General features: G+C 38.7%; 1 long non-coding RNA gene across 1 annotated transcript; it reads right to left on the minus strand.

Moving 5' to 3' along the window:
* Window positions 1-20,269: 20,269 nt before the first annotated feature.
* Window positions 20,270-21,424, minus strand: LOC123978518. The gene is made up of 3 exons (XR_006826993.1): window positions 21,289-21,424; window positions 20,543-20,675; window positions 20,270-20,329 (listed from the first exon to the last, which is right to left on the minus strand). It is a non-coding gene; the product is annotated as an uncharacterized LOC123978518 (long non-coding RNA).
* Between the last annotated feature and the right edge of the window lie 5,518 nt (window positions 21,425-26,942).

Consider the following 26,942-nt stretch of genomic DNA (forward strand, 5'->3'; position numbering starts at 1 on the left):
AACACTGATGCAATGAGTAAATCATGGGGGTATGTCTGTTTTTATAACAATTATCTTTCATCTGCTGTCCCATATGTCACTGAGACCCCATTTTAAAATTGAGTAACAAAATCAATGCTTCAATAAATCAAGAGATATTGCTTGGCACACCTGGTGATTATTTCTTTCATGCAGGAGGGCTAGTCTCAGGTCAGCGTTTTATGGTCTGTCATAGACTCCGAGGAGAGAATCATTTGTTATAATGGTTGCATCTCAAAAATGTATTAAGGTCAGCATTCTTTCCTTATTAACTATGTTGACACTTTCCATTTGTCATCTTCAGATAAACTGATGTGGGAAACTGTCATAACTTATCAAAGCTGTGAAACATTGTTGGTTCTGCAAGGCCCAAGAAAGGTATAGGAAGCTAAAAGCCACACGTTAATTGTTTTTATTAACTCCGAAGTCTCAGTGTCTAGAGCATAAGAGGCAACAGAAAATAAAAACAAAACTGTGTGGAGCACAGAAAATGCAGATAAATTTTCAAATTTTATCTAAGTGTGAGAGACATTACTTTGAAGTTGCCCTTAAACTTTTTAAAGGACCTTACTTCTCACCACAGACCGGTTTTATTATGTGCGCTGGTAAATGCTCCTGTCAAATCAAATAGGAGTGCGAAGGACAAAAAAAACTATTGGTCAAGGAGAGTTTTCTGTTTGCAGAGACTAAAGTGATCTCCCCTGCAGTACTTCTTGCTGTGGTGAAGCATCCTGCTGGCCTATTTTAGCTTTTAGATTGGTTTACTGAAGCCTAAAGCTAAATGTGATCAGGCCTAATGAAACAGGCCCAGCAAAATGTCTTCTTTAAAAAACATTTCACATATTAACTGATTTGTCTATCTGTATCTACACTTTCACCAGAGATGGGGACTCGAGTTTGAGACTCGGACTCGAGTGCGACTTCAGTCGCACACACAGTGACTTCAGACTCGACTCGGACTCGAGGTGCGGGACTCGTGAACAATGTTTATTTTTAGGAAACGTCTGATGAGCTTGCCGTTATTCCCTCCCTCCGTTACCTAGAATCTTACGAAACACGTAGCATCTGCGGCCGCAGGTGAGAGAGGACAACAAACACCGGCAGCTGCTGAGCCATTCAACATAAACTTTGGCTTTAAAACTAAGACCCAAACAAAGATTAGTAGGTTAGTAACCTGTGGTGAGTAAACATGTTTAGCTCAGCATTGGCCATCTAACGTTAGCTTGCTTCTTGCTTCAGCTACGACCTACGGGAGGTTAACTCCGACTGTCGTTTGTTAAGAAAAGATGAATGAGCGTTTGTTTACTTGCCAAACTTGTGGTGGTCGATTAACATAATGATTTACGTCCCTCTGGCTGCCATCATGTTAACAATGGCCGGAAAGAGGTTACAGGTTTATTGTTGATCATGTAACCTTACAGTTTTATTTAGTTATAATGTTACACTGGTTTGAGAGTCTGCAGGGTGTGTTGACTACAGTACTTTAAGCTGCCATTGATTGCATTGCACATTATGGTTGTGCTCTGTAAGTTAAAAACAGGTTACAGTTTATTGTTGACTTTACAGTTTTAAACTTTACAGTTTGATTTAGTTAACTTTAATCTGGGTTTGAAAATCAACAGGGTTTGTTGACTTACAGTAGTTTATAAGCTGTCATTAATTGTAGACACATTGTACATTAGGCTGCATGGTTGTGCTCTGTAAGTTAAAAACAGACAGATTTATTGTTGATTATGCAACGTCAGTTTTATTTAGTTAACGTTACACTAGGTTTGAGAGTCTGGGGGATGTGTTGACTTACAGTATTTAATAAACAGTCAATAATTGCATTTCACATTACATAGTTGTGCTCTGTAAATGAAAAACAGGTTACAGTTACAGAATTCCTTATAGCTATACAGTATTATTAGCAACCTGGATTGAACACAGCAGGTGATACAACATTCGTAATAACCACAAGAGACTTGAGACTTGACTTGGACTCTTGCTCAAAGACGTGTGAGCATCTCTGACCTTTACAGTATGTTTTATGTACCAAATGTTGCCTCTCTGACATCTGTGACCAACACTGACATGTTGCTATGTAACGGATATGTGATAACATTTACCCTATATCTCCTAACCATGGAAGAGCACCTCTGATCTCACATGTACCTCCAGCATCGCTGTCTCCTCTGTTGATATGCAGTGCTGTGTGCCAACTTGACCATGTGGTTCTGCAAAAGCAGCTCTTTAAATTGATGCATTTGAGACCAGACATGGAGGTCAGATTAACATCAGTTTATTCGCCTCTTTGGTGTGTCACAGTTCACTTATATCTTACCCTTCTTGAACATTGCCCCTGGGCTTCCTGTGTCCCAGTAGAATTACAGCTTGTAGGAGCTGACTCTGGGTTTTTGCGATGAAGGGCAAAAATGTTGTCCCTGGAGCTCTTGTGCACCACCTGCACATTGCTGTCCGTGCTTCTTCTGTAATGGGTGGAGAGCGACTTTAGCCTTCTTTGGCAGTAGCTGTTGTTTCTAGGCCACTTGTGTGCAACCCATGCACAAGAGGTATCATTGTCAGCGACCAAACCCAGATTTCTGCTGTGGTAAGCAGGAAGTTCGTTTAGTCAGAGACTGTTCACAGCATCAGAGTCAGAAATATACTTAGCAACATAATGTTAAAGATACACCACATAACAATTTCATTCCCAGGGAGATTTTGTTTCCCATTTCGGAAGCTAAATGCACTGTTTTTCAAGCCGTTTGAGACATTAGAAAGCTTAAAAATCTACACATTGTTAGGGAAAAACGTGATAGTTGCTAAGGAAAAAAGCAAAAGGTAGAGCCTAAATCCTATTTTATATTTAATTGTTCTCCAGCTGCCTTCATCCATAACACAACAAATGTTAAGGATCACTAATTTTCACTCCTGGCATCTAAAAAGAAGCAACAAATGCCTGATGTTACTATTTTTAAGTTACATAATGTAAACAATGTTACAAATCGCCCAATGTAAGCTGGGATTGGCTGTACGCAGGATAAGTGGTTGACGATGGATGGATGGATAATTTTAACAGTGTGAACAGTATTACTAATCTTGAAACCTTTTTTTGTTATACTTTTCTGGAGTAGAGTTCACAGCATGAATGTTTAGTTGACAAATCTGCTCCATCTGAATCCATGCCATAATAATCCGGGCTGCTCTAATAGCAAATCAAGGAACCCAACAGTGCCAAGAAAATGTGGTCTTCAATACTCTAAATTGATTATTTGATAAAGAACATTTACTCAGCAAACACAGTGTCATCTGGTGGCTTGTAATTAATATCACTTTCTCATTTGTGTGCTATAAAAATCCAAGAAGCCTGCATGTTATTATTACACATGTCTTCCAAAGTGCTCCATTAAATATAGATGGTATTGTGCAAAAAGCCTAGATAAACTATTTGTGATCATTGCTGTAAGGGAGAACGGGTATGATTGTAACACTTTTTGCTTCAGCAACTATAACTCGATGAATTTGTTTAGCTGAGTTCTCAAACTTTTATAAAAGTGCCCACATTTGTTCACTACAAATGGCACCAATTCAATCCTCTACAAGAATATCACAGACCTTGTGAGTTGACGAGTTGCATTGTGTTCCCTTGTTACAACCTACCCCAATACCGGGCTATGTTGTAACACATGCTGAGGTAAGTTGTAACAATAAGACAAAAGAAGTAAAAATAGATGCCACGCCATATGATACGCTTCAAAAACAGGTATAGTGAAATAAAAGAGCAATGTTTCTCTCTCGCTGTAACAGAATGTCTGATGACTCGCATGCATATTTGTATATGTTAATCTAATCTATAAAATAAACTTATTTAACAGTATACTTGATAAATACTACTTCAGTTCACTTAATTAAAGAACATTTTTGTAAATCCTGAGGTTTAACAAAAAAAAGTGTGCGTCTGTGTGTGTCAATGTGTGTATATTCTTAATCAGAGTCAGTGTTTGAAGATGCTTTGACATACCAAGACTCATTTTCATGCTCACCAGCACTTCTCCAAGCAGCCCGTAGGCTTCTCTGCCCTCTCCACCGGCGGAGACTGAGTTTGGAAAAGATTGATTGCTGATACACACGCCAACATGTGAACTACATGTGAATACGAAGCACTGGTCACAGTGCTGACAAATGATTGCTGGTAACCCTGGAGTGCAGGCTTGGTTGGCCCAGACTGCAAAGGGCACTCTGTAAAATATTATAATCAAGAAAGTCCCTAGTTGAGTGTATAGCACTTTTTAAAGAAGTTTTAGAACCCACCCCACCCCTGTCAGTCAATATTTAGCTAGCTGTATTAACACAGTGGTTTGAAAAAATGAATCACATGTTGTCTAAGAAAGTACATTTCAATCTAATATAAGTCAAACAATTTAGTCTGCAGTAGTATGGATACTAAACAAAAAATAGTCTTGGTCAAAAAATTTACTTTCTTACCTCAAAATCAGTTTTTTCTCTATATATTCTGAATGTGCCTGTTTCCAGACTTGACAAACAGCATGCTTGATCAGGGAGGAAGTAGGTAAATACTGAAATGATCACATAACTATCTTATCTCTAACTGGTGGAATTGGTGTTGTTACAACTCTCCCCATGTTACAACCACACCCGGTCTCCCCTACCTTTTTGGTGTAGATTAATCTGAGTGCCACTGTGGGCTCATGTTTTTAAACTTCATGGTTGATATTTATGTGACATTTCCCATGTGTCACAATGTGATGTGAGTGAGCCTCAAGCATTTCCATCTTCTGAAAAGGACCTCCTAATGTCAGATTGGCCATGGACCTGTCATTCCTGACATGAACTGAATCCTGGATTTTGCGGATTTGGCTCTTTACAGCAGAGGTCTTTTAGCTTGAATGCAGGTGTCTGCAACGGTGCATATGAATTTCTGTTGCTACTTTTGAGTTACGGGTGTTACCCCTTTCCAGCGGGGACCTCCTTAGGTAAGTTTCAGCTGTAGATTGATCATCCTGAAACTTAGTCACTTCAGAACTTCTTTCCTTGCTAGTTGTGAGTTTGGAGAAAGCTCTTTCTTAACCTACCTTACTTTTGTGTGACTGTAATTTTTTTTCTGACCAGTTGCAGACATGGTGGGATTGTTAGCAGAAAGTAGTGTACAGTTTTCCTTCCATTGTGGGAATTTTTGAGGGCACTATAGTGCTGTAAGTATTGAGTCCTTACAACAATGGCCCGCCTTTGATTCTAGCCTGGGCCCTTTGCTTCACGTCATCCCCTCTCTCTCTCCCCTGCCATTCCTGTCTCCCTCCAGCTATTATCAAAAAAGAAATGCAACACTATAAAGACTGTCCTCTGATTGTAACTTTGAATATAGTGATACATTCACCTTTCATTTAGCCGCTCACATTAAGGTTAAAAGTCATCTTTAAAGAAAGGGACCACAATCAAAAGCGGAAAAGGGAATGAGTGCAAAGTCAGAATTCAAGACTTAGTGGATCAAATGGCTGAGATCTAATTACAGTTTAGTGGAAAGGCTGAATTGCAAGTGGAGAGCTTCTGGTGTTTATATTGAACCTGCCCATTTTCACGTTAAATCAGTGGTTCTCAAAGTGGGGTCCGGGGACCCCAATGGGTCCTTGAGGTGGTTCCAGGGGGTTGCCATCAAAAAGAGGAATCATTAATTTATACTAGAATTCCATCCATAAGTAACATAGTGACTGAATGCATGACTATTTTCCTCATAGATTTCATACACTTTCTGGAATAAAACATCTAAAAGCCAAAATCCTATCAGATGGGCGATCCTGGGATAAAATCTTTTCAAATGGAGGTCCGCGGTCTAATTCAGTCAAGTACGATTGTTTTGATGTGAAAAAGTTTGAGAACCACTGCTTTAAACTGCCCGTATGCTCTGTTAATGACTACAAGACAATCAAGGGGTGAAACATCACAACAGCTTTAAAACTCTTGTCCACAAGGGTCACTGTTTCACCTTAGACTGTTTCAAAAGAGCTAGATGCAAAAACTGTTTATGTAGTTCTCACTTACTTGTATTTGTATTTTTTTAACTGCAAGTCTACTTTCTTTATATTTTATCTCAAGTTGTTTTTTTACTTATCTTTTGTTCCTAAGCGTTTCCCATGCCAATGATGCACATTTGAATTTAACTGAACTAGTGTTATAGTACTCGAGACCGGTCTTGGTCTTAAGACCACTTTTTGATGGTCTTTGTCTAATTTCGGTCTCAACCGCATTTGTACTTGGTCTTGTCTTGGTCTCGGATTTTATTTCAAGACCAGTCAAGACCATAACTTTGGGAATATCAATAAATTGCTTTTGCATTGTCTGATTTATTTGTTAACATCCTAATTTTGTTTGGATGTAAAAAGTATTGCTTCAAATGCAACCAATAACCTTAATTAAAAATGTGTTGTTACCATTAATGACTGTCACCCCTCCCCGCAATGGTAAACATGGAAAAGGAGTGTTGAATAAAGATGCTTATGTTGATTTCAGCTCTTAGTGTTTGTACGTGGGTGTTTAAATGGGAATATGGATTTTTCAGATCAGTTTGAGAAGTACCTATGATCTCGTTCCACATTTTATTGTGTCATGTAATGTGGGGAACTGGTCTTGGTCTCGACTTGGTCTCAGCCCCTAAAAGTCTTGGTCTTGTCTTGGTCTCGATAAACTCTGGTCTTGGTCTTGACTTGGTCTTGGTTTGGGCTTGGGTCTTTTGGGTCTTGACTACAACACTAAACTGAACTGTGATTGACATAAATTCCACAGTGCTTCTATATACACTAATGTATTTCTTTAATGCTTCTCATCCCCAACCAATTGTTTTCTAATCTCTTCCTCTTCTTCTCGATGTCTGTCTCTTTCTTTAATAACTGCACTTAATCAGAGGAGACAGGGCAATAGTCAGTGGCCTGTAGTAACAGTAATAGCCTCACATACATGAAGAGCCATTGTAATTAGGTTTAGACATTTTACTAATAACATTCCACTTGGAGCTGCTTGATCCTTCATGCTTGGTGCTTTGGGGGATTTGCAGTAGGTCTACTGTATATAAAGAGGCTTTCAACACGCAGGGGAATTCAAAGAGATACAGAGCACTAGTGTTTTTTTTTTTTAAATGAAGTTGGGTTTAGTACTGGGTTCAACTAGTGTGAATAGAGTTAAACTATATGTATGTGAAGCGTAATCTGTGAGGTGAGATGTATTTATCTTTAAGGTTTTAAAAACATGAAACTGAAGATAGGCTGTTTGGTTTGGAGTTGCCACAGTTACAAAGTCTAAGTGCAAAGTCTGTTCTTTCATGCAGAACACTGAAATGAAAAGCCTGTTACAGCCAAATGGTATACAAACTGCCACCACACACACACAACTCCTGAGCCTGGAAGAAATGCAGAGCCGTCCACAAGGAGGGAATTAAGACTAAGATGGACTGAAATCAATTTTTTCAGATTTTGGCAAATCAGAACATAAGGCACAGCATAGGAATTAGGCCTATATAAAGACAAATGACCCAGTACATTTAATCCACATTACTACAGATCAGTCCTAACTGTGATGGACGAGGTTTGTGCAGTGGTGAAGTCGTTGCAATGAAACACATCACCAGTGTTTCTTAGGGTGCTATTTAATTCAGTTAAAACGAATCCTGTAGCATTTGCCCAGTTAGTGTGGTTCATTTAGGTTGCTGTGAAAACTGTCAATCGAATGGTGGTGTGGACTAGAACACAGGTTTTTGCCCGTGACTGGAATAAAGGATATAGACTTTATCGTATCCTTTAGTGCTTCTGTCTTAATATTAGCATTAACTGCCAGACAAACTAAGAAGCTAGTGTTAGCTGGCTAGCGTGGTAGCTAACAATGAAAATAAACTCCTCAGGAAGATCTAAAATTAGTAAAAAAAAATAAAAGAACTTGCCTGGCATGTGCAGCGCATGCCCTTATAATTATTACGACTTCAAGGTCATTAAATAGTCTACAATTGAATTGATGGGGTCTTAATTACAAAATAAACACTAATTTCTTTCATCCATTCCCATTTCCCCCCAAAATAAGACATTTCTGATATAAAACACAACCTAATACTGCCTTTGTACTGCCTTAACCTGCTACACTTACTTACTGGGACAATTCCTTTAGTAGAAGAACCCAACACACATTTGATTTACCATACTCCCATAGTGTTTCCCCTATATGCATTCAGGAGCGGCGGTGCGCTGCTGCTGAATTGTGACCGCCACTGCAAAATTTCACATACAATCATTAAGCCTATTATATCAATGCTTTACTAATTTTCACTCACACACTTAGCAAGCACGGTAACACTCACTGCTTGGCTCGCTTCCTCACCTCATTTTTCAAAGGACATCTCCGAATCGGGAGGTGCGCGTGCGTAGCGAGTGTTTGATTGTCCGAGCAGCAGAAAGTGATGGTGAACGTGAGCGGAGGAAAATATTCTGGCAGTAAATGTTACGGTGAGTCAGCTTCTCAAGACCAAAAAAAGTCTGTTTGTTGTTTCCCCAACTGCTGGAAAAGTGAAGCCACTTTGCGCTAAGTTAGCTAACATCTCCCCCTCTTAACATTAGCTCAATTTAAAGAGAGTAACTGGTAGCTGTAGTTTATTACTACCTACTTGTGCAATGTGGAGAACATAAGGTACAAACTTAGACTAAACTGGTGTAGCCTACAGCTCTGTCCTGTACAGACTGGTTCATCCTAAATTATTTTTCAGGTTTCAGATGAGTCTGAAAAAGTGGTTGTTAGGAAAAGAAAGGACGATGGTGACTGGAGGACCTGAGGTTAGTAAAGCAAATTAGTGATGCAAACTAGTCCTTTTAAGCTAATGAGGATTCATTTCTTTTTGGATTTTAATGTGCAAATAAAATGCACCTCAGTGTGTGGAGAGCATCATAACCAACCAAATTACTTTCCCCAAATCTAAAGATTGTAGTTCCTCCCCAGTAGACTGATCTTTGGGTGTTGTTTATTTATTATGTGCTCTAGCTTTTCCATCTATTTGTTCAGAGATATGGTGAAAATAATAGCCCAATATGATGTGAATTACATATTTTTTATTGGAAAACTTTTTTCTTGGGGGAGGACCCCCAAACCCCTGACCATCACTAACACAACCACCACCAAAACATCCCTCTAAAGCTCACAAAAACCTATAAACACTGAAATTTTAACTATTCTAATGTGCATCGCATGCTCATGGACACAAGAGCAATACTGCTGAGACATGTTGTATTGGGGTTTTATATTCAGACATACAAAGCACTACGTGCACAAAAATGTTTTCTGCTTCACCTCCGTTGCTACAACTCCATCCTAGGGGAAACACTGCTGCCAGATTGATCTGTAGAAAGTATGTCAAGAAAGTCCTTATACTTTACCACACCTGCTTTTTATGGAATAAAGTCCTGGTTAGATTTTTAACTAAAGAAAACTGAAGCTAATGGTTAATGGAATAATGTTTTTTAAAATTAACCACATTCCTACCTAAAATTGACTTCACAAAATATTTAGCACTGACCATTATACTTAACCTGCAATGCTTTTTTGAATGAAAAATAATGATGATTCTTCTAAAAGGATTTATTTAACTTTCTTGTACATCTAGACTCGATTATTTTATGGTTTAAAATGTATGATGTAACTGTTGTAACTGTTTGTGTTCCTTGAAAAGCATTGCTTCTTTTCATGTTTTTCAAGTTAGAACCTTTTAATTCCAATCAGAAAGTGTGTTCTTGGGATTTTGTTTTTTTAATTCACAAATTTGATAGGATTTTGACATCGTACGTTTAGAATACATTAAGGTGGATAATGTATCAATAGTGTTTTCTATATCTCACTTTTCTAAAGAAGAACAGAGCCTGTATTAGCAGCAAGTAGCTACACATGAACATAGACATATATTATCTATACAAATAATAATAATAATAATAATTATATATATATATCCCTCTGTGTCATCCTCAAGCTCGGGTCCTTGCACAGTATCTTAGCTGTTCCTAGGAATGCACTCTTCTGGACAGAAAGGAGTATATCATATCACACACAATGTTATCTTGTATTGTTTTAGCATGGGGCTGTACTGGCACAACACACAGAACATATTAAATTATATAATATTGCTAAACACACATTTATCAAATCATACAGCATGCAGGGTAAGGTCTTGCTTGTATTGGGAGGATCTAAGCTGAGCGGAGGAAGCGCAGCTGCGGTGGGGGAAGGAAAAACACAGTGAGGCAGGTGGTGCAGCATCCCTGGTGGCCTCAGTCTTCAGCATCAGTCTGTGTACAGACGGACAAGAGCTGAGAAGGATGCAATGAAGACTCATCTTAGGGTGACTTTGCAGCCAGGCTCGCAAGCATATTGTTATGTAGTGTTCTATCATGATTTCCATTGTATCATCTATTATTTTGTGTTTTGATCCATAGTATAGTAGTGCAATGACATTTTATTGTATCATAGATTGATAGTGGAAGTTAATTGTTAAATGGTATGGTCATCAGTGCCTTCTAGTGACACATGGGCATGGTGTTACCAGCCTCTAAAATCTAGGCTCTGTTATTCAGCTCTTGCTCCCTTTCTTTCTCACTGCAGCCAACCTATCATGTGATGTGGCATCCGCAGTTTCTCCATGGTTCTGCTTTGCTTATTTTTATGCACTCTACAACATTCTCACACTATTCTCAACCTCTATTACACCCTATATTATTGATCTTACTGACAAACACACCCCATGCTTTGAGTTTTTTTTGTTGTGCTTACATTTCATTTACTTTTGTTTAAAAAATGTATTTCCTTAAACCATCAAAAAAATTTGTCATGGCCTCAGATCCAGGTTGTGACAATAGATAGATATTTGATTTATCCCTGGTGGGAAATTTTCATGTTACAGCAGCAATGCACAAACGAACCACACAAGGGTAATGCAAAAGAACAAATAAAAGTACTAAATGTTAGAATTAAAAGAAAAAAGTAGAGCCCGTTTTGCAGATATTATCAGCCTATATAAACTACTTACAGATATCTGCATCGGCGATATGACTATTAAAAAAGAGAAACAGAGAACGAACTTGCGCAAGTTTGACCGCTGGACATTTTGAGTGTTCACACACAACGCAATAAGCGAATAAACACAACCCGCGAATACTACAGCTATATGAACCCAAAGTAAACCTTTTGCTGTGATTTAATTGTAATAAATTGATCAAACTGATGCTGAAATAACTACAATATGATGCTGATTTGTTAGATATATGAATTCATGCTTTGTCAGGTCTGTCAGCAAGTCAGCAGGACAACAACTTTTAAAACGTTTTTCTGAATGTAGTTTGGCTATGCTAACTTATTCACAGTAAAGTACAACGATAGCTGGAATAAAGTTACAGTAGTTCAACTTCTTCGCTTTCTTTTCTCCAAGTAATGTCCAGTTTTATCCGTTTTTTATGTAAATATGAAGTAGTAGTCCAGCAGAACTCCGGTGCCATCCGACACTAACAACTACAGTGGAAGAGGATGTGCATGGAAGCTAGCTGTCGAGAAGCGGGAGTGAACATAAATCAAGTTGTAATCCCAAAAACTAAAGTCTAAAGCTAATTTAATAAAAGCGGTTAACTCTGAGCTCCTACTGCGAGTAAACGGCGTAGTTGTCAGAGCACAACTGACCATGGTTGTTTATTTGTCCAATAGCTGCAGCGCTGCTCCCCGTCCACTTCCCCATTCTTTAGCAGCCCTCCATTGGCCAGCGGATTGTCATTACACTGCTCGCCATGTCCTCTCCAAACAACACTCCGAAGCCGCTGGTGACGTTTGGACAATCTCACCGCTGATAGGCTTTCGCAACTTGTGAATGAACGTGAGCTGTACAAGAATTTAACACGGCTTCCTGCCTAACAAAGTTCTCTAACGTTACCTCTTCTTTTGAATGTGAAACGTTAGTGTGAAATCTCAAAGTTGCAGTCTCAGTCTCCTTGTAGACAGTCATGTAGTATTAGATTAATTAAACACCAGCATTTCCTCTGTGTCACTGTGACATGTATTTGAAAGTAGTCATTGCAGCAGATGATATGTAAGGTAATAACTACTGCATGACAAAAATATATATATAATTATTTGCCTTTGTAAGAGAGCCCTGTTTATTGTTATTATTATAGCAATGACATTAGATATGATATATGGTATTATTCGTAGTGGGAATAGCAGTAGTAGTATATGGGTAATTTTTATAGTTTCTGTTTTGCTGGCCCCGTCAGTACAATACAATTTTTTCTGTGGTTTCATTTGACTCTTATTCATCAAAACCTTGATATATTTTGTTGTACTTTTGTTCAAAGTACTATTTATAAATATAATATATAAAAAAGTTTCTTTTTATACTGCATTATGTCATGGTATCTTGTATGGTCTCAACATAACATTGTAGGGATAATCTTTGTTTATGTCATGCGTTTCTTAAAATAAGGGGAAAAAACAATATCGGTCGATATATCGGATTTTAAAAATCTCAAATATCAAAATTGGTATCGGACTTAAAAATCCCATATCGGTCGGGCTCTATACAAAAAGTATAAACAGGTACATGCATAGATTGTGAGAATTGCTGTAAAGTGTGCAAAATGTGTGTAATATAATAATTAAAATATATATATAATATATATAGATATAATTAGTTATAAGTTAAAAAGATGATGTACAGGGTTAGCTCAGTTGGTAGAGTGCATGCCCCAAGTACAAGGCTGAGTCCTTAATGCAGCGGCCCAGGGTCGAATCTAGCCTGTGGCCCTTTACATGTCGTTCCCAATCTCTCTCCCTCTTTCCTCTCTGTCTACTATCCTAATAGTAATAAAGGCAAGAAAGTACTAAAAACTGCAAGTTACATAGAATGTAGTTGCAGTCCGGTTGGACCTCTGCAGCCTGCCAGTCTACTGATGTCCATACTGTGACACAGCGGGGATGAGTTAAAAAGCTTGATGGCCACCTGCAGGAATGATCTGTTGTGCCACTCGGTGGAACACCTTTGGGGTATAAGTCTTTGGTTGAAAACGCTGCTCTTCTCAACCAGCATGCAGTGCAGGGGGTGAGAGATGTGGACAGCATCCTCTTCTCTGTCACTGCCTTCAGAGAATCAAGCTCAGCGTCTCCTCCCATCACTGAGCTGGCCTTCATAACTAGCCAGTGATCTTGCTAGTGTATCTCACCCTCCAACAATTATGCTGTATTTAATAATATCATTTCATACTTCAGTGTCATATTATGACATGATTTTATCATAATGGATTAAATAATTTAATATCACAGCATTGTATTAAAATTCATTTCACTTCTCCCCCAAATATTAATTTTACTCCTCCCCCAAGCAGTGATGCAATAACCCAGTAACTCTGTCTCTAATCAGCACCTCTTTACTGGTTTCCACTTATTATTTATTTATTCACCATTCTCTATTTCAGTGCTGTTCATACTATGTCATATTGTATATACTGTATACCAATACACCTACCTCAGGTCATTAGGTCATAGGTCTTATTTTTTAGAGCATCCTTTGCACTATGCTCCATCACACTGTGTACATGTGTACATGTATGCATGTATGTGTATGTGTACCTGTATATCATATCCACCTTCAACATGTACATAATGAGAATAGTTTACTCTGTGTATATTAGTGTTGTCTATTCTGTAGTTTGTGTCTGATTTAATTTTATTATTATTTTATTATTGTGTTATGGTATTATTGTATAAGTAAGCACATTGTGAGCCATGTACAATCCTGAATCAAATTCCTCATATGTGTACACATACCTGGCAATAAAACTGATTCTGATTCTGATTGTTAAATCATAGCTTAGCAACAGTAATGTCAGCAAGCTTAGGATTTTTCCAGCTGTGGACGCGGTGTTGTAAGTTATGGTAAGAGGGATACTCAGTATCTAAACCGTTGGGAGGGTGGCATCTTTTTTTAGATTTTCCAAAACAACAATCAATTACACAGTGTTTTTGTCTGATCTAATGAAAGCTACAATCATTAGTATGTTAAGCTACCTAGGGTATTACCTACAGCTTTAACTTCCAAAGCCAAAGAGTATTAGCCAACTAAATTAGTTGGAGGGGTTAATGTTTATCATTTAAAAAACATGGCAGCTGCAGCCAATAGGCAGTATTCGTAGACACTGTGTACATGCAGGTCCTGGATGCTATTGGAGTTTGCAGCTGTTTCAGCCCCAGCTAATGTTACCCAGAGTGATACGTTTACCAAATACGTTGTTAGTCTTCATCCTCGAAGCCTTTTCTCTTGTAATGTCAATAATGTACACTGCAATGTAGCCTACTGCAAGAACAATGCTGTCTTTATTTCCATGTTTTTACATGGGTCATCAGCTGATGACCGCTGACCTTTTGCCTGACACATCTGGCTTTAGCCTCAACACAGTATCACGTATGTTGCTATCAAGTGCAAATGACAGCCATAGTCACAGTTTTCAACCACCTCGTGGTAACATTAGCTTAATTATCTTTTGCCAAAGACTGTTTAAGCCGGCAAATTCAGTGGCCGCTGACTAGAAATAAGAAGCCTGATTTTGACTGCCTCTGTATGAAGTCAGGAACCTATTATTACAAAAATGATGAAGAATTTTTATGGTTAATCTGCCATGGTTAGTCACTCATTATGAGCTGCATATGTGATGTGTGAGAACATAAAGCTTTACAGGCATAGCAACAGTAACTGGGCTGGGCTGTCAATTGCATTATATCGGTTGTTTGCGACCTTTGTGACCGTTTGTTATGATAATAATTCTTTCCTGTGACAGAAACATGGGGGTCAAAGTGTTATATGGCAAAGGCTTAGCTTAAATGAACCACTTAAAGGGAATAGCTCATGGATCCTCCCTCTAAACTAAAGCAGGTCATGATAGCACATGGAAAAAACATTTTTCATTATCCACTGTATAAATGCATTATGCAAATGTTACTGTTTTCACTGCTTAAAGGTATGGAGAAAACTAAGACATAGACAGATCAAGCTATCAGCATCACCTTTGGCTCCTCCGTGAACAATATCCTCTGGTAGAGGAAAACAAATGAGTCCACATCATTGACTTGTGGCAATGGGCCCAAAAGAGCAGGTGGCGATAAGGAAGATGTTGAGGCTTTAAGGCTGAGAGGCATTGTGTGAGAAAACAACCGGGTAACCGCTCAATACCCAAAGCCCAGATTCCCAGAGAACGCCTAATAATAAATGTTCTCCTGATAATATTCTGCAGTGCTTACACTCATTTTATGACAGCGAAGAGGTTTCATCAAATTACACTGGTCTGTTTTGTGCATGCAAAGCAACAAAGGTTTGATGACTAAACAAATGAACACTGGTGTGGAGTCTGCAGTCTCGCTTGTCTCTCTAATATACCATGTTTCCCTCATAGAAATGCACAGAAATAAGCCTCCTTTCTTTCATTCTTTCTTTCTCCTACACTCACCGTATATGTTCTCTCAGATACACCTGCGCACTCTGTCACATTAACTGTTTTCATTGTCATTTTTCAGCATAGCCAGGGGACGTATTGTGGTGCTGCAGCACAGGCCAGGGCACATGAGGTGTTTTAAAGTAGGGACGCTTACTTAATCAAAGTCAGAGCTATCCAGTGTACTTGAGTCTGAAAATTATTGGTGCAAAACTGTGTCTAAAGGCAAGGAACACCTAGACAGATTGCCAGTCCATGATAAGGCTAACACAAGTGCACACAATCTCATTCATCTCTATGGGCTGTTTAAAGCAGCAGTATTCTAGAAATGAAATCAAATTTGTGCATAGTCAAACTATTCCTGGTGCTAACAGATAGCATATATACATCTAGCTGTATGGCTTGGCCACATATCCTGTGCACAAACCTGTGCTATATCTAGTTTTAGTTTAGAATTAAATTCAGAAACATGCAAGATTGGTGTGAGGGGATAGTGCTAACCACTGAGCCACTGTCTGCTCTTATTCATGTGCCGCTCAAGAAAGGTAGTCAAAATGTATACTGGTTGTTTCATTCATTCATTCATTTTGTAGATGTAGTAAGATGTAGTTCTATACAGCATAATGTATCAATCAATAAGTAAAGCATCTTAAAAGTGGGGGCTTAATGTTAAATAAGGAAGCCTACAGGATGGTTGAGTGATGCGGAAATACCTATTGTTCCATAAACATCCCATCCATTTTTGCACTCAACATTCATTCACTACAGTACTCTCATGTACACTACCCTATATTTACACTTAAGCTTACATCTAGTTCACATCCAAATACAAACGAGTGAGTCAGAATCCCTCCACAATGAGTTAGTCAAAGCACTTCACTCCCCAGGAAGCCCTCTGCATGCATTTGCTAAGTGTCACTCCAACAGTGGGGAAAAGTATTTTTCTCTGCTTTCCATTTTACTTCAAGCCGCGAGATGGGCAAGATGCCAGTTTGGAATAAAAAAGATTCCCGCATACAAAAACCTACACTTTTGCATAACATTCAAGGATTTACAATTGCAAGCTTTTTTGCAACAACAATTATAAAAAAAGAAAAGAAAAACAATTTGCAAACACTTTTAGAAAGCTAGAACATTTAATAATTTCATTTGCAGGCTCAAAGATCTTGACCCCAAGTTCATCCAAAGGAACTGTAATCTCATTCTGGAGAACATCTCCTTTGAAAGTTGATACTGTGAATGTGTTGCAAACCGTTGCTTATGCACACATCCAGCAGTTATTGAGCAACATTATCATTTATTTGAAGTCATGTTTGCGTCCACCTAATGAATATATACAAGTCTAAACATTACTCTTCTTTTAGCTATGTTTTGCCAGACACATAGTTACAGTGGGTTTTCAGAGCTTTTTTGCTAAAGAACAAAAGAAAACAACACTGATCGATAAAGCAGTGAGCCAGATTTTGGTTTATCTTCAGACCATAGACTGTATAAAAGAAGTGGACGTAGTCATCGTGACGTCACCCGCTGGTTTGTGGACTGCTGTTTTGAAGCCTCGAGTTTGGCTGATAGGCCGCCACCATGTTGATTTGTTGCAACCAGGCAGCACTGGAAATGTCCATATTTGGACAAGACGGTGGAGCCAACGGCTCCATGTGGAGCTAGCTGGCTTGCTTAGCGAGGTGCATCTGCAATTCACATTAACTGTCATTTTAACAGGAATGAAAATTTTGTCTAGGGAACAACAGTCTTAAAACTAAATGTACTCACCAGAGAAAGTGAACAGCCAACTCCTAAAACGCTTTTTCAACGGCGCTGGTTAAATTTACACAGTGATGTGGGTACGAGTTACTGTAACGACTTGTCAATCACAGATAATCCAGCCCTAAAGCATACTCTGCTTTATGTTTTATTTTCCTTTAAATGGGACCATCATTTACTAAATGAACATCATGTTGTATTAAAGAAGACATGAAACTAACTCATTAGGAAAGTGTTTACTCTCGTAATAAATCAGGTGAGAGGTAGAGTCATTTTACCATTATTTCTAATGGAACCGGACTTGTTTTTGCAACCAGAATAGTCGCCCCCTGCTGGTCGTTCGATAGAATGCAGGTTTAAGGGACTTCCGTGTTCTCCTCAGTTCTCTGACCGGTAGCTTCCTGCTTGTTTCAGACAGAGGAAGGTTAGCTGTTTGACCAATTCCAGTCTTTTTGTTAGCTTAGCTGGCTGCTTGCTGTTGTGTCATATAGCATACAGATCACAAAAGGTAAGTAAATGGTAAGCAGTGGTTAGGAACATAATCAGATCATCCACCAATATGGAATTACTAGGCTTGCCTATTAGATGCAAGAGGCGTTTTTGTTGGCCAATTTTTGTATTGAAACTAAAACTCTTTTTTGTTGGGATCCAGAAGAGGGGGTTTTCTGTTTTGAACTGCGGGTTTTAAATTGAGCACTGACATAATATACACTGTTGCTACCTTTGTTAGTTATTTTTTAGTAAGGTGGGGTAATTGCAAAACGTCCTCATACCTAAACGACAAAATTATGCCTAACTGAGCTGAATGTTATTTATTCTTTTAGTGCATTCAATATAAAAGTGGCCGATAACCCTTCCGAGTGGCAGACAAAAAAAAACTAGAATGGGCATTTCCTTAAGAAAATGCGTGTGAGAGCTGCCAGCTATTTTTTGCAATTGCTACCGCTGTCGGTGCAATGTGCGGCCCCATCAGCTAAGAGACTCAATGATGTGCTGCACACTTGTTCAGCAAACATGTGTTAAGTTTTGCCAATATGCTGTGAGCGGGGTTTGAACCATCAATTTCTGGATCCGGAGCAAGAGAAAGACCACAACCGCCAGACTACGCAGATACACTGTGAAGGGAAGGCTTTCAAGTTTCTTTGTCAATCATGTGTCTTATTCTGACAAATAAAAATTCCTCCTAAGCACCACTAGAAGGCATGTTTTGCTTATAAACATATTTTCTGTGATGTTGACTCCACTGTTGAAGAATAAAATAAACAGCCAAACAATTATGCTGTGAAAGACTTAATATCATGTAAACAATGATTGCATTTAGAAAGACTAACAACATAGAATTTTGAAAGTAACCACTGGAAGTTAGTAAGGACACCACATTTTGTTAGCATCAAGTTCAAACAACAAACTGCTCTGTAAATTCACATGCTAGAATATATTAATATCATGAATCAAATCAATGTCTGGCGCATGAAGTGGTACTCCGAGAACTGCCTCTTTACCACTATGCTATAAATTTTAACAAAACTTTCTTCACTGCCATGCATCATGGGAGTCTAGCTCTGCCCCCGCTAGGTTGGAAGAGGAGCACCCCAGAGCCAAGCACAAACCGGGACAGGACCGGGGTCCTGGGAGGGCTGCCAGGGTCCGAGGAAGAAGAGGCAAGACGGGGAGGACGAGGTGCAAGCCGAGCAGCACATGTTCTATGACCTGCGTCGAGCTTCACACTCCAGCAACGGCATATGAACAGGTATATATATTTTAATTAGTCTATTATCTCCCAGTGTACTTGTCTCAAAGTTTCTCTGGTGTTTCCCCCTAAGCCCTTTTGGTGTCAAAAATAAAGTGCTATATAAATGTAATCCATCACTATTTTATTATTGTTTACTGATTACAACTAACTACAGCTCTGCTTCAGCCATCAGCTCATCTGTGTAATGTACATGTAATGTACACCTGGTGTGTAATGTGGACACAGAAGTCCTGTCAGAGAACAACAAAGCCCTGTTCAGTAAAAATATCTGATGATGTTGATTAATGTTCTTTCCAGTTACACAGATCTTTCCCATTTGGAGTTCTAACAACTATATATTCCTTTACAGACCAGAATCTGAGGACTGTGGACAACATCCAGACTACTGTGTTTCCATGCACCACACATGGCTGATCTTCAAGACCCAGGACAGAGTAACGAACAGATCAGTCCGGCAGCATACAGACAGTTTGTAGTGTGGCAGTGTGGAGAACTTAAACACAGAGTCGTGATACTGAGTTGCTGTTTATGGAAGATATGCAACTGTTCTCCTGATCCACCAGGACAACACAGAGGTTTAATCCTAGCAGGGAGTAAGATGTAATGTCACTAACTACTACACAAATAATTCCATCCACTGTGTCGATGAATACGTGTACATTGTTTTTGTTTTATTCCCAGGAGGGTAGAGAAAATACAAAGTATATTTTTCCCTGTTCTGAAACATATTTTCATTCTTTTTTAAATAAAACATTGAAAATGATAAATGCCTTTTCTTTACACTTAAAGCATAAACAATCAAGCAACTACTTATGTCTCCAATAATGATATCGAAATGTGGTATAACACTTGTTTATTGTTATTAAAATACTACTAAAACTACATTTATCACAAATAGATAAGTTTTAAACATCATTAAAAATAATATATACAGGAAGAAAGACAAGGTGTGTCCAGAGGTGTCCTGACTGATTATGAAGACAGTTCAGACTGCATGTAGCATCATATCGCTGCTGTGGAGATGATTAAATATATCACAATCACCTCTCTGACATGATTACCACATTTCAAAACCAACCATATTACTTTCTGATTTATATTTCTATATCTAGCAACACAGTTTGGGCAGGGACACCTGACTGAACCCCGTGTTGACGGGGATCATCAGGTCTCCTGGTTCTGCTTCTAGGCATCTCCTCAGTAGTAGACAACCGTCAGAGGAGGAGGACGGCACTCTGGAGGTCTGCGATGTAACTGTAGTCCTTCTCCACCTTCAATCCACTTCCTGGACTTTTTGTTGTACACCTTGCTGTACCTGATAATACAGAAAGGAGGATGAGCTTAGTGAAAAGTTTTTAATACCTGACATTGTTCTCTTATAGAGCAGTTGGGATTTCCACATAAAATGCAATCAAAACAATAAATCAGCACCATTTATCTGTATTCCTCATACTGTTTAATATTTTTTGATTCATTCATTCTTATAAATGTATTGAGTAAAATGCGTAGTACTCATAATGTAACATACTGAATTGTGTCATCAGCTTTTCTCCTGGCTGGACTGTGGACACAGTGGCTGTAATCCAGGCCAACCAGCGTGGTCCGATCAGTGTACTGGTGAGAAGTACAGGGTGTTGGAAGACTCCAAATCTGCAGGTGACCTGAGGGCGCAGTAGAAATAAAAAATACAAGAATTTTTACTTCTGGTAAAATAAGTAATGGCATAACAGCACCAGTTACAGTAAAAGGTTTTCACACAGTAGGTTTAGCTACGAACAATGTCAAACTATATTATAGGTAGCTTATATACCAGAAACACAAATACTTGGGGACCTTTAGCCATCATTGTTTAGGTATACTAAAGACATGTCTTTCTCATAACTACAAACACACAGCTACTTCACCACATTTGTAAAAGTAACATACAGTCAAACATCAACTGCAGACACAAGATAATCACTCAAACAGATTAGATACAAGGTGTAAAGATAACGTAAAGTTAGGTGTAAACATGGTATAACAATAAACCTATATGGTGAATAACTAAACCGGCGCAGTCTACACCTACATTGTCTTTCCTAATGTTTGCATCGGAAAACACAGCTCGCTCTGCTGTTTTCCAGCTCACCTACAGCTAGATAGAATTCATCGTCTCTACTCTGGCTCCCACACCAGTCTGCACTCGTAGCAACAGTTAGCTTTATGCTAAGTAGGTAGCTACGTTTGCTAGCGATGAAAGTAACAAACCACCATCAAAATGATAAAATTTATTACCTGTCCAGCAGAAATAAAGCCACCACGCTGTGTCAGCCCCTTGGTGTTCCTCAGTTGTCACTATCGTTGAAAAGCCATGCAGATATAACCTCCGCTTCGCTAGTCAGGTCTGAGAGCTGACCGGGTGCGCGCACGGGGGCAGCTCCTGTAGCAGCACGGCTGGTAGCCATGGCAGCGAGGGAGAGTGACAGCCAGCCAGCCAATCATTGCATTCGGTCCGAATGAAACGAGTGTCTGTGTTTACTGCAGCACTGAGAGGACTACAGACAGACGATTTTTATACTCTCTTTTTCAGTGCACCTAACTTTTTAATATGCATTGGTGTATATAGACAGTTTCAACAAATATGACAAAAAGTGTTTTAGAAGCAAATTGCCCAGCCTTTAAAAAAAAAAACTTGCCTGCCCCAGCGGCAGGCAGTGACAAAAGTTAATTTCAAACCCTTGCAGTTTATGCACGTTTGAAAATATGCTGGCTCTGAATATTTGGCAGACACAGCAGGGACGTGCACAGACATTTTGGTGGGCAGGGGCTCAAGTGAAAAACGGTTCATTTTTTAAAAACAAGACAAATATATTAATTCAACAAAATTATTACTTTTCTACTAAATAATCAGTTCACACAGAGACCACGGTCTTCTTTAGTATTCACTAGATTTATCACAGGAGCAGGCGACAGAAACGCACTATGCTACTAGTTTCAAGTATATATTTATGACATAGTTTCATTAATTATTTGTTTATTTTTCACAAGGCAATAAATTCTTTCAATTCTTTTGGTGTTATTGGAATACATAACACTTCACATAAATCTTCACACTAAACTGACATACTTCATTATTGTTGCTATTATATTACATTTACCATACAGATGCACGCGCACACACACACACACACACACACACACACACACACACACACACAATTACTGATGGTGACATGGACTTAGTTTCACATTTGAGGGAGGGCTGTCTGTATATGAAAAGATCCATCAGCATACGACAAACTAATAGAATGGATAGTTATTAGATGAAGAGCCTACAATCAAAACCATGAAGTTACTCTTTAAGGCACTTTTTTCATAGTGGTCAATTTTGAGACTTCAAGAATACACCTTTAGATGGTGTTGGTTTTAAACCTAATAACCTCTTGATGTAAGTCATTAACTGGGGAAGTTCTGTGGTGATATGCTTTAGTTATTTTCTTTATCCTATTCACCTGCAGTGACTTGTCAAATGTGTGCAAATTGGCGCATTTTAATTAGTTAACGCTTAATTTGCATATCCATGTGGCGATTGTGATGACGTTATTAGACACAAATGTAGTGTCTCCATCAGTACATTAGGTTGTAAGGCCATGAGATATTGCCTTAGCTAAACTTCAGCTAACTTATTACATTAGCTCAGCTCATGAGTCATGCGTTAGCAAGACATAGGACTAGGCCTATACTGTCTTTTGTTTAATTAGCGGTAAACTGGAGGCACCGGTAGTTTAGTCTTTTGTTCATCACCACTCACCTCCACACAAGCCAAGAAAAACACTGCTGGGAGAGAAGCTGGAGGGGCTGCTGTCTGCATCCCAGAAAAAAACTTTCTCTTGAAGAAGGGAAAGGGCAGGTGCTGAAGCCCCTTTTGATGTCTATGTGTGCACGTGCCTGAGACACAGTGTATTCAACATAGTTTGTTTTGTCTTGTTTATTTGTAACAGTGTAAACTAACTGTATGGCGTCTGTGACAGTTTTCATAGTGGTGCTATCTGAAAGTTTTTTTTATAGGTGTTGCATGTTGGATTTATAGTGTCAAATTGTAACTTTTCTGCTGGCTCTAAATCTCCTTATCCTGACATTTAGACTATGCCTGTTATAGTCAAACCACAATTGTTCTTTAAAGTGCTTTTTTATAATTCTGTCTTTGTCTAGTTACACATACAGTACAGTATATAAATGTCCTATAATAGCATACTCTCTTATTTTAGTTCATATCCCTTAGGCCCCTGGGAGACAATTAGAAATTGCAAGACTTCACCTGATTGCTGTTTAATTAGCTCCCCTGAGTCTGTTCATTGTTAAATGAGCCAATAGCAGATATAGTCACCACTTGAACCTCCAGTGTCCGCTCTGAGTGGCTGTACAGGAAAATAGATGTGTGACTCACAGGTTGGCTGCATCCATTTGTGATGTCTCACCCGTATCAGATGGGTCTAAGTTGTAGATTTAACCCCTCACTTCTCCCTTCGGAGCTCCTTGATTGATTTAGCTAGAATTAGCAATGAGGAATGAGGAAATATTTAATGGTCTGCTGTGCTGCCATTGAACACGTCAGATCCTTTTTGCATTGACAAATGTAAATTCTCTCCATAAATCCTTAGTCGTTGTGCTAAAAAGGCTTTCCAACTGACCAAGCAAGCAAGACAATTGAGTCAAGTGGTAGAAAGAATAATTGCACAATGCATGTTAAAGCCAACCGTCTGAAAATGATTGATGGTGTTTCTCTCTTATCCAAAAGGTACTAAGAGCCCACGGTTCAGAAATTGCTAATGAACAGTAGAAAAGAGTGAGTGCTGCATCAATCTGCTTCTACCTCCAACCCTGTCATGCTAATCACTGTACTCACAGTGATCTCCTCTTGCACCATTCTCCAACTTACTTTGTGAATGTCTGCAAATCTATGTCCACCCTGCTATTCAATAGAGCGTAGTGTGCCTGCTGATTGAGATAGATGTATAGAAGGATGAAAGGGAAAGTAAATAACCACCTCACCAGGGACAAGTATTATTGATTATATTATTTATTTATTTATTTATTTTTTTCAGAAATGTGCTGCATCTACAACATTTTCTTCATTGGACATGGCTACAATTGTCTTTTTAAGTTAACATAATCTCTAGAGGTTTATTATATCTTGCAAATGTAGCATCATTGGTTGGATAAACCATGCTGTTTGATTGCATGAAATATTCTTTCTTTTTCCCGCCTCCTGGTAAGTAGAAAGGCAAACCAAGGTAACTTGTCTGCAGCTTTAATCAGTAGTTAAGCTGATAATACACGGGGAAACCTTTTGGCAATCTTGCTGATGTCAAGTCTGACTATGTTTTGAACTGGTAGTGGCGGGGTGGAGCGGGTTGGGGGACGGCGGGGGAGGGGGATTACGGTAGTAATCTTTACTCATTACCACTGACGGCAACACTTCCCAGCACCATTGCTCTAAAAGTTGCTCCATGCATCATCAGGTTTAGATTTCCTCAAAATCCTTACCCTGTCAAAAATGTGTGCAACCACAGACAAACAAAAATAAAACAAAACATTTATTTTAGAATTCTTCTGGCTACAGCTGCACTAACTGCCTCTGCAGCTGTACTTGAAAATGTTGTTAGTTTTGTGAAATGGATGTTGTTCAAGAAATCTTACCTGAAAAGTCATCAAAATGGGTTGGAATCATACTGTTTACAGAGATTTTTTTTTTGTGTCTTTTGCTTTTGTTTACCTTAAATAATGCTGGTGGATATACATGCTGGTTTTGTTAAGGTTGCCCAAGAGTGATTATATTCCAAACTCTTCTATGTAGAACTCCAAATCCTTTAATCTAGCTATTGATGGTAGTTTTGGTAATAGCTATTCATTTAATAATTGATTGTATTATTTAACATAAATATTGATGCCAATTAAACCCTAATTCCCAACACAATACTTTCTGAATTGCATCTTTGTAACTTCATCTCTTTATATGTAACTATATCTGTGTTCTTTTGTTTCTGATGTGATTACAGCCCATGGGATATGGCACTAGGATATTGGCTATGACAACTCCATCCTGGATCCATTATCTAATGAATTTAAATTCCTGACAATTTTGCACCTATTCTAGGTTTACTATATGTGTTTGCCTTATCATTTTCCATTGGCTGTTTGCACAATTAAAGGCTGCAAAGTGTTGTAAATGACCAGATAGTTAGTTAGGTTGCAGTGACTTCCTGTTTACATGTTTGATTGGCTTTGATTGGACAGCACAACAAATGTTTCCCTAGCAACCAGTCTACACATTCATTTGGCCTTAACAAGATAAGACATTCCTCATGTTTTAATGGTGCAATTCGGTTTAGGAAATTACTAGTTTACTAGTATTTACTTAGAACTTGCAGTAGGAGCGGTTGTACACAAAACGTAGAAATGGATTTCGAACAGATGGTGCAACCCAATCCAGGGGACCACCAAAGTCATTAGGATTCATCATCTGAGAACCATTCTGTTTGCAACAATTGTTCTGCCAATTGAGTAGATGTAGAAATATTTAACTGACTGAATGTTGACCTGCTGGTGGTGACCAAAATTGCATGGCAGTTCATCAAATATTTGTCCCAATATTCTAGTCAACAGACCCGCTTATATGAAACACATGGCCGATACCTAATATTGTACAGTATTGTCCAGTTCAATACAAATAGGAATTACTATACACTTAAAGAAAATCAAAATGTCACCATCATTTGTATGCATTAAATGTGTATGTGTACCCATAGGCAGCTATATGTGTCCTGAAAAACAGGAAAAATGGTGAGACCGAGAGACGTGGTGTTTCCTTGCTGAAATCTCTGCAGTTATTTATTCATTTACACTTCCTTTATACCATCAGCATTGTCTTTGTTTCATTTTACCAGCATGCATCAATACTTTACATGTCTCTATTCCTAGACACATTGTTCATGCGCTTAACATGCAATAAAACTCCAATCCCCAAAATATACACATTTTACATCCTCCATTTCCAGACATATATCCATCTGTCCAAATACCTTTGGCTATTACTGCAGTGCAAAATACAATGATATACAGACGCCATGACATATGACTCTGACTAGCTGACAGTATAACAGTATTCATCACTAAACATATAAACATTTGTACAATTAAAGCATTTTCAATACAGTTTCAAAAATAACACTATATCAAAATATTACAACATGCTACATCATTATGGAGCCAGCCAGTATCTTACTCTAACCTAAAATAGTGGAGTCGTGTGGCCCAAGCTAGCAACTTACGCTAACATGCACATTAATGTAGTTTTTCCATTATCAACTCGCTTCGCCACGACTCGACTCGACTCGACTCGGTTTGGTCCTCTGTTTTCTATTGCAGATAGTACCCAGAGATAGTACCCCTAGCTGGTTGTCATAGCGACGCCACACACACCTGCCGCAATGTAACTTTCAATGCGACACACACACACCAACGACCCACACACAGCTGTGTCTTTATTTAAGTTAAAAAGTTTCAACATTACTCAGAATGTAAAGACAGATAAGCAGTATGAAAACCTTACAGCTGTGTTTTCCTCTGCCGTTGTTTTTGCAGCGGTCTGTGTGGCAGTGGGAGCAGAGGTTTAGTGATGAAATAACGTATGAAAATTTTCTTTTGCTGGCCTCTATCTGCCGCGTGCAATGATGATGCAGTGAATAGTGCCGATTTACGAAAAAAAGTGACAACTTTTCCACAATGGAAAACCAAAATAAGGTGAGCAGAGGTGAGACGAGGCGAGCTGGTACCGTGCAGTGCAAAAAGGGCTTAACTGAGTATATGAGTGTACCGTGCTGCTTTTGTTAATCTTTGCGGGCCTCATGTGAAACCATAGCTGTTTCTCAATCTGCGTTCTTGTCTGT

The sequence above is a fragment of the Micropterus dolomieu genome, linkage group LG11, assembly GCF_021292245.1.
Source record: "Micropterus dolomieu isolate WLL.071019.BEF.003 ecotype Adirondacks linkage group LG11, ASM2129224v1, whole genome shotgun sequence".
Taxonomy (NCBI): Eukaryota; Metazoa; Chordata; class Actinopteri; order Centrarchiformes; family Centrarchidae; genus Micropterus; species Micropterus dolomieu.